Genomic DNA, 15,893 nt, shown 5'->3' with positions numbered 1-15,893 from the left:
ACTGTGACAGGACTGGTGACGACTGGACTGACAAGAGAGTTGGTATCATTGATGACAGGAGGGCTGGTAATGACAGGAGGGCTGGCCATATCAGGAGGACCAGTGACGACAGGACTGGCAATGGAGCTGATGTCAGTGATGACAGGAGGCGCAGCAATGAGAGGAGGGCAGGCTATGACTGGACTGACAAGGGAGTAGTGTCAGTGATGAGAGGATGGATGATAATGCCAGGTGGGCTGGCAATGGCAGGAGGGCAAGCTAGAATAGAATGGATGGCAATGACATGAGGGCCATGACGTCATGAGGGGCTTGTGAGGACAGAAGGGTCACAGTAGACCAGACAATAGACCAGTGATGAAAGAACTGGAGGGCTGGCAATGTCATGGGGACTGGTGATGACTCGACTGACAAAGAAGCTCGTGTTGCTGATGATAGGAGGGCCAGTGATGTGAGGAGGGCCAGTGATACCTGGATTGACAAGGAAGTTGGTGTCAGTGGTTCAAATGGCTCTGAGCACTATGGGACTTAACATCTATGGTCATCAGTCCCCTAGAACTTAGAATTACTTAAACCTAACTAACCTAAGGACATCCCACAACACCCAGCCATCACGAGGCAGAGAAAATCCCTGACCCCGCTGGGAATCGAACTCGAGTGTGGGAAGCGAGAATGCTACCACACAACCACGAGCTGTGGGCGGTATCAGTGGTGATAGGAGGGCTGATAGTGTTATGGAAGCAACTGGTGGCAGCAGTGACAGGAGGGCCAGTAAAGACAGGGCTGAGAAGGGAACTGGCGTCAGTGATGACAGAAAGGCTCACAATGAAAATTGGTGTAGCAAATACTGAAGGGCCAGCAATGACAGAAAAGCTGGTATGACAAGGCAGCCAGCAATAACTATAGGTCTGGGAATGGCAGGAAGATCTGTGATGACAGGAGGATCAGTGATGAATGGAGGGGTTACAATGGCATGAGGGCCACTGTTGGCAGATGGGTGGCGATGCCGGAAGTGCCACTCATGACAGGAAGGTCTGTGATGAGAGGAGGGACAGTGACAACAGGAGGGCCAGTGACAACAGGCGGGTTGGTGATGACAGGAGAGCTGGTCACAGCTGCACTGACAAGAGAGTTGGCAGATATGACAGAAGGGTCAGTGAAGAGTGAGCTAATAAGGGAAATGGCATCAGTGATGTCAGAAGGGTCACAATGAAATGAGGTGTGGCAAATACAAAAGAGCCAGAAATGATTGGAAGGCTGGTGATGACAGGAGGCCTGGCAACGACAAGAGTGCTTGAAATGTCAGTGATGACAGGAGGACCATGATGAATGGGCTGACAAGACAGCTGGGTTCCGCCATGATGGGAGGGCCAGTGATGATAGGTGGGCTGGCAATGCCTGAACTGGCAAGAGACCTTATGTCAGTGATGACAAGAGGGCTTGTGATGAGAGGAGAATTGGTGATGACAGGAATGCTGGTGTTGACAGAAGGGTCAGAAACGACAGGAAGGATGGTGCTGATGATGACAAGAGGGCTATTAAAACGGGACTGAAACGAGAGCTGGTGTAAGTGATAACAGAGACAATTACACGACGGCTAGCGATGTTGGACTGACAAGAGAACTGGCGCCAGTGGTTATAGGAGCGAGACGAGAAAGGAGGGCTGGCGATGACAGGAGATAGAACGACGAGAGGATGACTGACGGTGATAGGAGGACCATCAACGATGGGTGGGCTGGCGCCAACAGGAGAGGTGACAATGGCAAGAGCGCTAGCAATGACATGAGGTTAGTGATGTATGTGAGGGCCGACGATGTCACGGTTGGTGACAGAAGAACTGATGACATCTGGGCCATAGACAACAGAAGGACCGGGGGTGGCAAGGTTGGTGACGATAGGGCTAGCACCAGATGGTGTCACTAGCAAGGGCTGGGTCAAGAGGAGAGGGACTTACAGAATAGAACCCTGTGGGCTAGAAAGTGAGCTCTGCTTAGCACAATAACGTTGCAACACTCTGACAGGTACCAGCTTGCCATACAAAAACTTAGATTCCCAGTCGGGACACTATTCATGATCATGCTCACTCCAACAGTTTGGGGAAGACAGTCCACCAGTAACCAAGAAAGAGATATGCACTCAGTATGATCGGATTCGCCTGCACCTACAGAAATGCACATATATTCATTCCAATACAAGTCCTCTGGACAAGAGTCTGGGAAAAAACTGACAACGTAAATGTATGATAACTGTAGCCTCACGAATGAAGTGAGCGCTATGCTGCATACGTTGTATACCGTCTGCTATAAAGTGAATCTCCAGGTGTTGACAGAAAGTGGCTTTCTGGCTGTCAAACAGCCATAAAGTCCGTGCAAATACAGGGGCGGCTTGCCAAGACCCAAAGACTGTAATCAAAACCTGAGTGAACTGTTTTACCACCTGCAGTAGTTTCCGATTTGCTGCCCTTATATCTACATCTGCGTCTACGTGGATACTCTGAAATTCATATTTAAGTGCCTGGCAGAGGCTTCATCGAAACACCTTCACAATTGGTTATTGCTCTGTAGTGTGGGCAGTCTCCTTAGTAGATCTGTTACATTTTCTAAGTGTCCTGCCAATAAGCCACAGTCCTTGGTTAGCCTTCCCCACAACATTTTCTATGTGTTCCTTCCAATTTAAGTTGTTCGTAATTGTAATTCCTAGGTATTTAGTTGAATTTACGCTCTTTACATTTGACTGATTTATCGTGTAATCGAAGGTTAACGGATTCGTTTTAGCACTCATGTGGATAACCTCACAAGTTTCGTTAGTTAGGGTCAATTGGCAATTATCGCACCGTACAGATACCTTTTCTAAATCGTTTTTCTATCTGTTTTGATCCTCGGATGACCTAAATAGTCAAAAATCGAGAGCGTCATCTGCCAATAATCTAACACGGCTGCTCATATTGCCTCCCAATTCGTGTATATAGACAAGGAACAGCAAAGGGCCTATAATACTACCTTGAGAAACGCCAGAAATCACTTCTGTTTTACTCGATGACTTTCCGCCAGTTACTACGAACTGCGACCTCTCTCACAGGAAATCACGAATCCACTTACATAACTGAGACGATGTTCCATAAGCGCGCAATTTCACGATAAGTCGCTTCTGTGATACGGCATCAAAATCCTTCCTGAAATCCAGGAATACGGAATCCATTTCAAATCCCTTGTCAATAGCACTCAACACTTCGTGCGAGTAAAGAGCTAGTGGTGTTTCACAAGACCGATGTTTCCTAAATCTGTGTTGACCGTCTGTCAATAGACCGATTTCTTAGAGGTAATTCATAATGTTCGAACACAATATATATTCCAAAATCCTGCTGCATATCGACGACAATGATATGCGCCTGTAATTTAGTGGATTACCCCTACTACCTTTCTTGAATATCGGTGTGACCTGTGCAACTTTCCAGTCTTTTGGGATGGATCTTCCGTCGAGCGAACGGTTGTATATGCGCTACTGCATCATCATACTCTGAAAGGAAACTAACTGGTATATATTCTGGACCAGAAGGCTTGCTTTTATTAAGTGATTTGATTCACTACTCCGAGGTTATGTGCTTCTATGTCACTCATGTTGGCAGCCGTTCTTTATTCGAATTCTTCTTTATTTGGATTCTGGAATTTTTAGTTCCTCTTCTTTGGTAAAGGCATTTCGGAGGCTGTGTTTAGTAATTCCGCTTTGTCAGCACTGTTTTTGCTAGTATTGTTATCGCACAAAGAAGGCATTGATTGTGTCTTGCTGTCAGCATACTTCACATACGAGCAGAATCTCTTTGCCAGGTTTCGAGACAAGGTTTAGTTGTGGAAACTATTATAAGCATCTCACATTGAAGTCCGCACTAATTTTCGAGCTTCTACAAAAGATCGCTAAACTTGGGCTTTTGGGTCTGTTTAAATTTGGCTTCTTTTTTCGTTGTTTCTGCAACACTGTTCCAACCAATTTTGTGTACCATGGAGGATCAACACCGTCGTTTATTAATTTATTGGGTATAAATCTCTGTTTCTGCCGAGAATATTTATTTGAATTCAAGCCACATCTGGTCTACACTCACACTGTTGATTTGGAAGGAGCGGAAATTTTCTCTCAGGAAGGCGCCAACTGAAATTTTATCTGCTTTTTTGAATAGGTATATTTTATCATTTATTTTTGGAAGATTAGTGGGTTACAATATTCAGTTTCGCTACGACAACCCTGTGGTCACTAATCACTGTATCCATTTTGATGCTCTTTATTAACTCAGGATTATTTGATCATCAGAGGTCAGATGTGTTTGTGCAACCGTTTACAGTTTGTATGGGCTCATTAACTAACTGTCGAAACAATTTTCAAAGAATGCGTTTAGTACCATTTCGGACGATGTTTTGTGTGCACCTCCGCAATTAAACATACAGGAGTTTTAACGCTTTATAATATTTATTATATTAAACTTACAGTTATAAATGATATGTCAAATGAAAGAGAAACTCACAGTTTTACCAAGAACCTTACAAATTTTCGATGTGAGCACCGTTTGTCACACGGCACACATCAAGTCTATAGCTGAGTTCTTCAGTGACAGGACAGCCCAATGACAGGGCTTGCTTTGCATGGCCTCCACGTTCACCCAGCCTAACGCCATGCGATTTTTTACTTTAGGGCTTCATCAAGGATCGTGTGTACCTTCCTCCGCTACCAGCAGACCTCCCTGAATTAAGAAACCTGAATGAAGCAGCGGTTGCTACAGTAGCTGAAGTCACACTTATCAACGTTTGGGAAGAACTCGGCTATAGACTTGATGAGTGCCTTGTGGCAAATGGTGCTCACATTGAATATTTATAAGGTTCTTCGTAAAATTGTTTGAGCTGATCTTTCATTTGATATATCATTTATAACTGTACGTTTAACGTAATAAATATTATAAAGCGTTGAAACCCCGATATTCATTTATATACGCCCTATATATGTTCGCCAACCTACCGAGAGTACATTATTCACCACCAACTATAACTGCGTGAGTCGAGTGCATAACTGAATACAAACTCAATTTGTCTTGAACCTCTCAGCAATTATACCATCTGATATGGGTGGTCGATAACGGGATGCAGTTATTATACCTATTACTCCGGTTGCCAAGAAAGACCTCTGCCCATACTAATTCACAGCAACTATTTACTTCAATTTCGCGCAAGATAAACTACTTCTAACCGCAAAAACTCGCCTCCGCCCATTGTGTTTAGCCTGTCCTTTCGGAACCCCGTTAGGTTCTTCACTCGGAAGTGCTGGACGTCTCTTGGAGCACAACGGTCGGCCGCAACAGTGGTGCAGCTTCAAGCTGTGTAGCCGAAGCCATCACAGCCTACAGCTGAGAGCGAAGTGTCACCAACTTAGCTCGCATCCCCACATAACAGTCGCTGTCCCTATCCATACTAAAGACCATGAAAAACTAAACTGCCGAGATACACGGACTATCAGCACGTGCTGCGGAACTCTACTGCAGACCCTGACGAAAATGCCTGAACTGTGTCTAATTAATACTGTGATCAATACGCAGAGATTCAAAAATCAAACACCGAAGCTCCCACGTGAAACTAAATAATTTTAACATGGTTCGGAACTTGTAATATGTGACAAAATCGGTTTACTTTCCGACGCAAAAGAAAACGCGAGAACTGTGGCTATTAGATATTAAGTTAACATGCGGAAACTCAAGAAACTAAACGATTGTAGCATACATCTACATTTACATCTACATCTACATCCATACGCCGAAAGCCACCTGACGGTGGGTGGTGGAGGGTACTTTGAGTACTTCTATTTGTTCTCCCTTCTATTCCAGTCTCGTATTGTTCCTGGAAAGAATGACTGTCGGTACGCCTCAGTGTGGGCTCTAATCTATCTGATTTTATCCTCTTCGCGAGATATCCGTAGGAGGGAGCAATATACTGTTTGAGTCCTCGGTGAAAGTATGTTCTCGAAACTTCAACAAAATCCCGTACCGAGCTACTGAGCGTCTCTCTAGCAGAGTCTTCCACTGCCGTTTATCTATCATTTCCGTAACGCTTCCGTGATTACTAAATGATCTTGCGCTCCTGGATCTTCTCTATCTCTTTTATCAACCTTATCTGGTACAGATCGCAAAATGGTGACCAGTTTTCAAGCAGTGGGCGAACAAGTGTACTGTAACCTACTTCCTTTGTTTTCGGATTGCAAAAATGGTTCAAATGGCTCTGAGCACTATGGGACTCAACTGCTGTGGTCATTAGTCCCCTAGAACTTAGAACTACTTAAACCTAACTAACCTAAGGACATCACACACATCCATGCCCGAGGCAGGATTCGAACCTGCGACCGTAGCAGTCGCACGGTTCCGGACTGCGCGCCTAGAACCGCGAGACCACCGCGGCCGGCTTTTCGGATTGCATTTCCTTAGGATTCTTCCCAGATAATTTATGGAATTAATTGCTTCCAGTTGCTCACCTGCTATATTGTAGCTAAATGATAAGGGATCTTTCTTTATATGTATTCGCAACACATTACACTTGTCTACATTGAGATTCAATTGCCATTCCCTGCACCATGCGTCAATACGCTGCAGATCCTCCTGCATTTCAGTACCATTTTCCATTGTTACAAACTCTCGATACACCACAGCATAATTTGCAAAAAGCCTCAGTGAACTTCCGATGTCATCCACCAGGTCATTTATGTATATTGTAAATAGCAACGGTCCTATGACACTCCCCTGCGGCACACCTGAAATCACTCTTACTTCGGAAGACTTCTCTCCATTGAGAATGACATGCTGCGTTCTGTTATCTAGGAACTCCTCAATCCAGTCACACAATTGGTCTGATAGTCCATATGCTCTTACTTTGTTCATTAAACGACTGTGAGGAACTGTATCGAACGCCTTACGGAAGTCAAGAACCACGGCATCTACCTGTGAACCCGTGTCTATGGTCATCTGACTCTCGTGGACGAATAGCGCGAGTTGGGTTTCACACGACCGTCTTTTTCGAAACCCATGCTGATTCCTACAGAGTAGATTTCTACTCTCCAGGAAAGTCATGATGCTCGAACATAATACGTGTTCCAAAATTCTACAACTGATCGACGTTAGAGATATAGGTCTATAGTTCTGTACATCTGTTCGACGTCCCTTCCTGAAAACGGGGATGACCTGTGCCCTTTTCCAATCTTTTGGAACGCTACGCTCTTCTAGAGACCTACGGTACACCACTGCAAGAAGGGGGAAAGTTCCTTCGTGTACTCTGTCTAAAATCGAACTGGTATCCCATCAGGTCCAGCGGCCTTTCCTCTTCTGAGCAATTTTAGTTGTTTTTCTGTCCCTGTGTCATCTATTTCGATATCTACCATTTTGTCGTCTGTACGACAATCTAGAGAAGGATATACAGTGTAGTATTCCTGTGTGAAACAGCTTTGGAAAAAGACATTTAGTATTTCGGCCTGTGTCATCTTCTGTTACAGTTCCATTTTGGTCACAGAGTGTCTGGACATTTTGTTTTGATTCACCTACTGCTTTGACATACGACAAAAATTTCTTACGATTTTCTGCCAAGTCAGTACATAGAACTTTAGTTTCTAATTCATTGAACGCCTCTCGCATAGCCCTCCTCACATTACATTTCGCTTCGTGTAATTTTTGTTTGTCTGCAAGGCTTTGGCTATGTTTATGTTTGCTGCGAAGTTCCCTTTGCTTCCGTAGCAGTTTTCTAACTCGTTTGTTGTACCACGGTGGCTCTTTTCCATCTCTTACTATCTTGCTTGGCACCACACAGATGAAGTTATACATTTCACTCCGCTTAGGAACTCTCAAAAGAAACAAAATCGGTTACTTCCCTGTTGCTTCCCTTGAACTGAATGACTTGAGCCAAAGGCAGCTCCGACAATTGGACTGACATGATAATTCAAAAGGACACTCAAACTTTATGCGAAAATACACTGCCAGTGAACTGGAACGTGAACTTTCCCAGAAGTACGAAAAATTCATCACACAGCCACAGAAAACAACACAAACCAACAGCGTCGATTAAGAGAAAATCTGTTCCAACAGTACGTGAATGGACCACCCAAAATACGCATAAAACAGAGCAACTATCAAAACCGAGTTTAAGAAATTTGTAACTACTAAAAAACTTGGATACCATTGGCAAAATAAACGCCTACCAAAATCTAGACAAACAGAGTAACTAAATTCAAGAAAATAACAGTCCTTGTCAAATGGTTCAAATGGCTCTAAGCACAGGACATCAGTTCCGTAGACTTAGAACTACTTAAGCCTAACTAGCCTAAGGACATCATACACATCCATACCCGAGGCAGGATTCGAACATGCGATCGTAGGAGCAGCGCGGTTCGGGAGTGAAGCGCCTAGAAGCGCTCGGTCACAGAGGCCGGCAACAGTCCTTGTCCGGTACACAGTTGGACACACGCGCAGCATAGGATTCACAGATTGTGACTAACACCACCGAATACAAACCGTCGCCACGAAGTATGCATTAAAATGCTGTCCCACCAAGAGCAACAACACAGAATCGGCAATGGATTTGTCTGAAAACCACACGAACAGTTTATAGAAAATGAAACACTAGTCCAAAGAAAGGAAGTAACACACTTTAAGAAGAACCCCCAAACACGTGAGAAGAACAACCTCGTCGCCATTGTTATGTGTGGCAGACGAGAGGAGTGGAGATAACTTCAAAACGCACTTTTAACAAGTGGAAATCATCCTTGTCCTTAGCTGAATGGTGTTGCAGAGAGTATTGAAATACACACTTTGTAGTAACAACTGTTTGTTTATTGACATGAAACTAAACTAAGTATAGCTTCTGAGGACAATTGTACATGCAACTTGATAGTAATTGTTACGTCGATCCCTGACGATGCGTAACAATCCATTAACATAAAAGCTGCGAACAGCAGGGAGAATAAGCAACATCACAGTCTCACAAGGCTAGAACGTCGTGGGCTACAGACGCAGATTCAGAGAAGCAGAGCCCTCGGGAGCATTTCACTGTGAGGGCGAAAAGACACATCGCCATAAGCAGCATCGGAGGCAAGTTTTGGGTCCGTAACGGTGAGTCGTGGCAGCTGATAGATGGTTGGGGCCCGATGTTTAACTAGCTCTCGAGGGACAAAACGGTAATTTAAGTACGTGTCAGCGTAGAACTGCATGCGTGGTATCATGTGAGAATGTGACCGAGCAGATCAGAATGGTTCCTGCAACTGCAGCGCTATGTACTGCAATCTGCATGCCACGTATCAGAGCGGGTTGAGCTCCAATATACTGTAGCGTCTGCAGGATGGTTGGCGGTAAGCATCTCAGTGACCCTTTCTATTGATAGGCAACCTCCGTGAGACAGGGGCCGCATCTCTGCCGCGAAGTATATCCATTCTGAATACACAGGGGAGCATCCTTCCCTATATCACAGAGGAGAGAGAGGGTGAGGGTAGGAGATAGTTTAGGTTTAGGAAAGGAAAAGGCATGAGAGAGGCGATCCTGTACGTTTGATGATGGAAACAAGATCGATGGACATTCAAAACACGCCCATAAAAATTTGTTGACCTAGAAAAAGCATTCTGCAGTGTAAAATAGGACAAGATGTTGGAAATTCTGAGACAAATACGGGTAACCTATAGGGAAAGATGCGTAATATACAGTAAGTACAAGAACCAAGAACAAAAAATAGGGTTGGATGACGAAGAACCAACTGTTCCCATTAATAAGATTATATTACCATTTAACATAGACATCGAAAAGCAGTAACGAAATAAAAGAAAGGTTCCAGGTTGGAAGGATATCAATGATAATATATGCTGAAGTCATTGCTATCGTCAGTGAAAGTGATGAAGAATTACAGGAACTCTTGAGTGGAATGAGCAGTCTAATGGGTACGGAATACGGACTGAGAGTAAACTTGGAAAGAACAAAGTGGTAAGAAGCAGCAGAAATGAGTGTAGATAGAAACTTAACATCAAAATTGGTGATCAGGAAGTAGACGAAGTTAAGAAAATCTGCTACGTTGGAAGCACAAGACCCCTTGACGGACGAAGCAAGCAGAATATAAAAAGCAAACAAAGGGGGCATTACACGCCAAGAGAATTCTACCTGCATCAAACAGTGACCTTAATTTCAGGAAGAAATTGCTGAGAAAGTACATGTGGAGCACAGCACTTATGGTAGTGAATCGTGGACAGTATAAAAACCGTAACAGAAAAGAATCTAAGAGTTTGAGACATGGTGCCAAAAAAGAATTTTGAAAATCATGTGGACTGATAAGATAAGGAATAAGGAGGTTCTCCGCACAATTACTGTAGAAAGAAACGTGAGGAAAACACTGGCAAGAATAGAGGACAGGATGATAAGACTTACATTAAGACATCAGCGAATAACTTGCATACTACTAGTGGGAGCTGTAGAGCGTATAAACTGTGGAGGAAGACAGAGCCTGGCATCCAGCAAATAGTTGAAGACACAGGTTGCAACTGCTGCTCTGACGTGAACAGGATGGCAAATGGCAAGGATTCGTGGCGCGCCGCATCAAACCAAGCAGCAAGCTGAAGACAAAAAAAAAGGTTCCTTAATGTAGTTAGCATTAAACACAGCACTCTAATTTCCACTACGTGTCCAATAGATAAACTGGACTGCCGTCCGTGAACGGAATAGTTAGGAGGGGAGGAGGGGAGATTTATGATAATGCTACATCACTTACCTTCTCACTTCTTCCAGTGTAGATATCGAAAGCGATATAATATGTTCCGTCGGTCAGGATGTTCTTTATCTACTTACTTACGCGGTAGAAAGACCATAAGCAAGTCAACGCGAGGAGGTACAAAAAGAAACCGAATTAACTTTTTGGTGGATTGCGCTTTTGTAGTACCGCGTTTTGCCGCTAGGAACGCATAGAACGAACATACTAGAATCAGTAAGACAAGTGCTGTTGCTGAAGGAGGTCAGGATTAGTTTCGGCGGAGTTTATAGCGACCGCTGTTGTGTGTGTCTGTAGAATATCGTAAACGGCAGTGAAATTGTGCTGTTTGCTAAAAAAAGTGAAGTAGAAACTCTTGAAAACGATGTATAAGGACACTACTATAGGGAAAACACAAGTGTTAGAGGGGTTTTCCTGTTTCAAAAATGGTGAAATGTGAATTGAAGACAAACCTCGTTTTGGTCGTCCTTCCATGGCCCGAATATATGAAAATGTTCAAAATATTCGTGGAGTCATCAACTAAGGTCAACAACGGACCACTGAAGAAATTTTGGATGTATAGGGAGCGTTTTGGTGTTCAGTGCAGTGGATTGTGGAAGAAGATTTGGGTCAAAGGAGCAGTACACAAAGGAAGTACCTGTTAGAGTAGCATATTACTTGTGAAGTGCACATATGGAGTTTTTAGGGTAGGCGGTAATTTGAGGTGCTCTTCGGAACACTCGCCAGCTGACACGCAGCAATTGAGTCAGACTGCGTTCAAAGTACAGACACATCGACTGTAAAAATTTTAACAGTAAATCGTCGAAGTATTCCTCACAAAGTTCCCGAATTTACTGCCATCCAGGAAAGGTCTCTCACTGAAATTATTCTCGGGACCGAGAGCTAGCTGAAAAAAAGACAGGTTAGGGATCGTAGGAGGTGGAGTTTTCATTGCAGTTAGCAAAAATATTGTCTCTACTGAGGTTGATCCCCCCCATGAACCATGGACCTTGCCGTTGGTGGGGAGGCTTGCGTGCCTCAGCTATACAGATGGCCGTACCGTAGGTGCAACCATAACGGAGGGGTATCTGTTGAGACCCCGACAAACATGTGGTTCCTGAAGAGGGGCAGCAGCCTTTTCAGTAGTTGCAGGGGCAACAGTCTGGATGATTGACTGATCTGGCCTTGCAACATTAACCAAAACGGCCTTGCTGTGCTGGTACTGCGAACGGCTGAAAGCAAGAGGAAACTACAGCCGTAATTTTTCCCGAGGACACGCAGCTTTACTGTATGATTAAATGATGATGGCGTCCTCTTGGGTAAAATATTCCGGAGGTAAAATAGTCCCCCCCATTAGGATCTCCGGGCGGGGACTACTCAGGAGGACGTCGTTATCAGGAGAAAGAAAACTGGCGTTCTACGGATCGGAGCGTGGAACGTCAGATCCCTTAATCGGGCAGGTAGGTTAGAAAATTTAAAAAGGGCAATGGATAGGTTAAAGTTGTATATAGTGGGAATTAGTGAAGTTCGATGGCAGGAGGATCAAGACTTTTGGTCAGGTGAATACAGGGTTATAAATACAAAATCAAATATCGGTAATGCAGGAGTAGGTTTAATAATGAATAGGAAAATAGGGGTGCGGGTAAGCTACTACAAACATCATAGTGAACGCATTATTGTGGCCAAGATAGACACAAAGCCCATGCCTACCACAGTAGTACAAGTTTATATGCCAACTAGCTCTGCAGATGATGAAGAAATTGATGAAATGTATGATGAGATAAAAGAAATTATTCAGGTAGTGAAGGGAGACGAACATTTAATAGTAATGGGTGACTGGAATTCGTCAGTAGGAAAAGGGAAAGAAGGAAACGTAGCAGGTGATTATGGATTGGGGCTAAGAAATGAAAGAGGAAGCCGTCTGGTAGAATGTTGCACAGAGCATAACTTAATCATAGCTAACACTTGGTTCAAGAATCATAAAAGAAGATTGTATACATGGAAGAATCCTGGAGATACTAAAAGGTATCAGATAGATTATATAATGGTAAGACAGAGATTTAGGAATCAGGTATTAAATTGTAGGACATTTCTAGGGGCAGATGTGGACTCTGACCACAATCTATTGGTTATGACCTGTAGGTTAAAACTGAAGAAACTGCAAAAAGGTGGGAATTTGAGGACATGGGATATGGATAAGCTGAAAGAACCAGAGGTTGTACAGAGTTTCAAGGAGAGCATAAGGGAACAATTGACAGGAATGGGGGGAAGAAACACAGTAGAAGAAGAATGGGTAGCTCTAAGGGATGAAGTAGTGAAGGCAGCAGAGGATAAAGTAGGTAAAAAGACGAGGGCTGCTAGAAATCCTTGGGTAACAGAAGAAATATTGAATTTAATTGATGAAAGGAGAAAATATAAAAATGCAGTAAATGAAGCAGGCAAAAAGGAAAACAAACGTCTCAAAAATGAGATCGACAGGAAGTGCAAAATGGCTAAGCAGGGATGGCTAGAGGACAAATGTAAGGAGGTAGAAGCTTATCTCACTAGGGGTAAGATAGATACTGCTTACAAGAAAATTAAAGAGACCTTTGGAGAGAAGAGAACCATGTGTATGAATATCAGGAGCTCAGATGGAAACCCAGTTCTAAGCAAAGAAGGGAAGGCAGAAAGGTGGAAGGAGTATATAGAAGGTTTGTACAAGGGCGATGTACTTGAGGACAATATTATGGAAATGGAAGAGGATGTAGATGAAGACGTAATGGGAGATAAGATACTGTGAGAAGAGTTTGACAGAGCACTGAAAGACCTGAGTCGAAACAAGGCACCCCGAGTAGACAAAATTCCATTAGAACTACTGACGGCCTTGGGAGAGTCAGTCCTGACAAAACTCTACCAGCTGATGAGCAAGATGTATGAGATAGGTGAAATATCCTCAGACTTCAAGAAGAATATAATAATTCCAATCCAAAAGAAAGCAGGTGCTGACAGATGTGAAAATTACCGAACTATCAGTTTAATAAGTCACAGCTGCAAAATACTAACGCGAATTCTTTACAGACTAATGGAAAGACTGGTAGATGCGGACCTCGGGGAGGATCAGTTTGGATTCCGTAGAAATGTTGGAACACGTGAGGCAATACTGACCTTACGACTTATCTTAGAAGAAAGATTAAGAATAGGGAAACCTACGTTTCTAGCATTTGTAGACTTAGAGAATGCTTTTGACAATGTTGATTGGATTAGTCTCTTTCAAATTCTGAAAGTGGCATTGGTAAAATACAGGGAGCGAAAGGCTATTTACAATTTGTACAGAAGCCAGATGGCAGTAATAAGAGTCGAGGGGCATGTAAGGGAAGCAGTGGTTGGGAAAGGAGTGAGACAGGGTTGTAGTCTCTCCCCGATGTTATTCAATCTGTATATTGAGCAAGCAGTAAAGGAAACAAAAGAAAAATTGGGAGTAGGTATTAAAATTCATGGAGAAGAAGTAAAAACTTTGAGGTTCGCCGATGACATTGTAATTCTGTCAGAGACGGCAAAGGACTTGGAAGAGCAGTTGAACGGAATGGATGATTTCTTGAAAGGAGGATATAAAACGAACATCAACAAAAGCAAGACGAGGATAATGGAATGTAGTCAAATTAAATCGGGTGATGCTGAGGGATTTTGATTAGGAAATGAGACACTTAAAGTAGTAAAGGAGTTTTGCTATTTAGGAAGTAAAATAACTGATGATGGTCGAAGTAGAGAGGATATAAAATGTAGACTGGTAATGGCCAGGAAAGCGTTTCTGAAGAAGAGAAATTTGTTAACATCGAATATAGATTTATGTATCAGGAAGTCGTTTCTGAAAGTATTTGTTTTGAGTGTAGCCATGTATGGAAGTGAAACATGGACGATAACTAGTTTGGACAAGAAGAGAATAGAAGCTTTCGAAATATGGTGCTACAGAAGAATGTTGAAGATAAGGTGGGTAGATCACGTAACTAATGAGGAGGTATTGAATAGGATTGGGGAGAAGAGAGGTTTGTGGCACAACTTGACTAGAAAAAGGGATCGGTTAGTAGGACATGTTTTGAGGCATCAAGGGATCACTAATTTAGCATTGGAGGGCTGCGTGGATGGTAAAAATCGTAGAGGGAGACCAAGAGATGAATACACTAAGCAGATTCAGAAGGATGTAGGTTGCAGTAGGTACTGGGAGATGAAGAAGCTTGCACAGGATAGAGCAGCATGGAGAGCTGCATCAAACAAGTCTCAGGACTGAAGACAACAACTACTGAGGTTGATGCTGACTATGACAGTGAAGTTATCCGTCTGCGTCGAGCGAGGTGGCGCAGTGGTTAGACACTGGACTCGCATTCGGGAGGACGACGGTTCAATCCCGCGTCCCGTCATCCTGATTTAGGTTTTCCGTGATTTCCCTAAATCGCTCCAGACAAATGCACGTCCGACTTCCCTCCCCATCCTTCCCTAATCCGATGAGACCGATGACCTCGATGTCTGGTCTCCTTCCCCAAAAACAACCAACACCAACAACCGGCCGCGTGTAACTGGTCTAGGAGAAACCAAGCTAATTGTCGGGTGTTTTTACCGACCATCCGATTCTGCTCTGACAGTTCCACAGTCATTCAAAATTTGTTATGATCAGCAGCACGTATATAAATGGATCGTGCATTACAAGTTGGAGGCGACTTTAACCTACCGAGTATAGACTGCGATGTCTGTCGATTCACTGCAGGTGGTACAGACAGACTGTCAGACGAAGGAATTTTGAAAATTGTCTTGTACAGCAGCCCTCACACAATGGAAATATCTTAGAGCTTGTGGCTACAAATTATCAGCATAGTCAGTATAGAGCGGGACATTAGCGATCATAGTGTCATTATAGTATCTATCATTATAGTATCTACGGTTAGGAAACTTAATAAATCGTTTAAGAGGGCTAGAAGAGTGTTTCCTCCAGAAAGAGCAGATAATCAGTTTTTAGTATCTCATTTAGACAGTGAGCTGACATCACTTAGTTCCAGTAAGATGGATGTAGAGGAATAATGGGCAAAGTTTAAGCATATTGTAAATAGTGGTTTGAGGAATTATGTGGCTAGTAAGTTACTTAAGGTCGGAAAAGACCATCATGGTACAACAACGAGTCTCAGAAATTGCTGA

This window comes from Schistocerca gregaria, chromosome 1 (genome assembly GCF_023897955.1).
Source record: "Schistocerca gregaria isolate iqSchGreg1 chromosome 1, iqSchGreg1.2, whole genome shotgun sequence".
Taxonomy (NCBI): domain Eukaryota; kingdom Metazoa; phylum Arthropoda; class Insecta; order Orthoptera; family Acrididae; genus Schistocerca; species Schistocerca gregaria.
The sequence above is the reverse complement of the archived record's forward strand: the minus strand, read 5'-3'. Positions refer to the sequence as shown.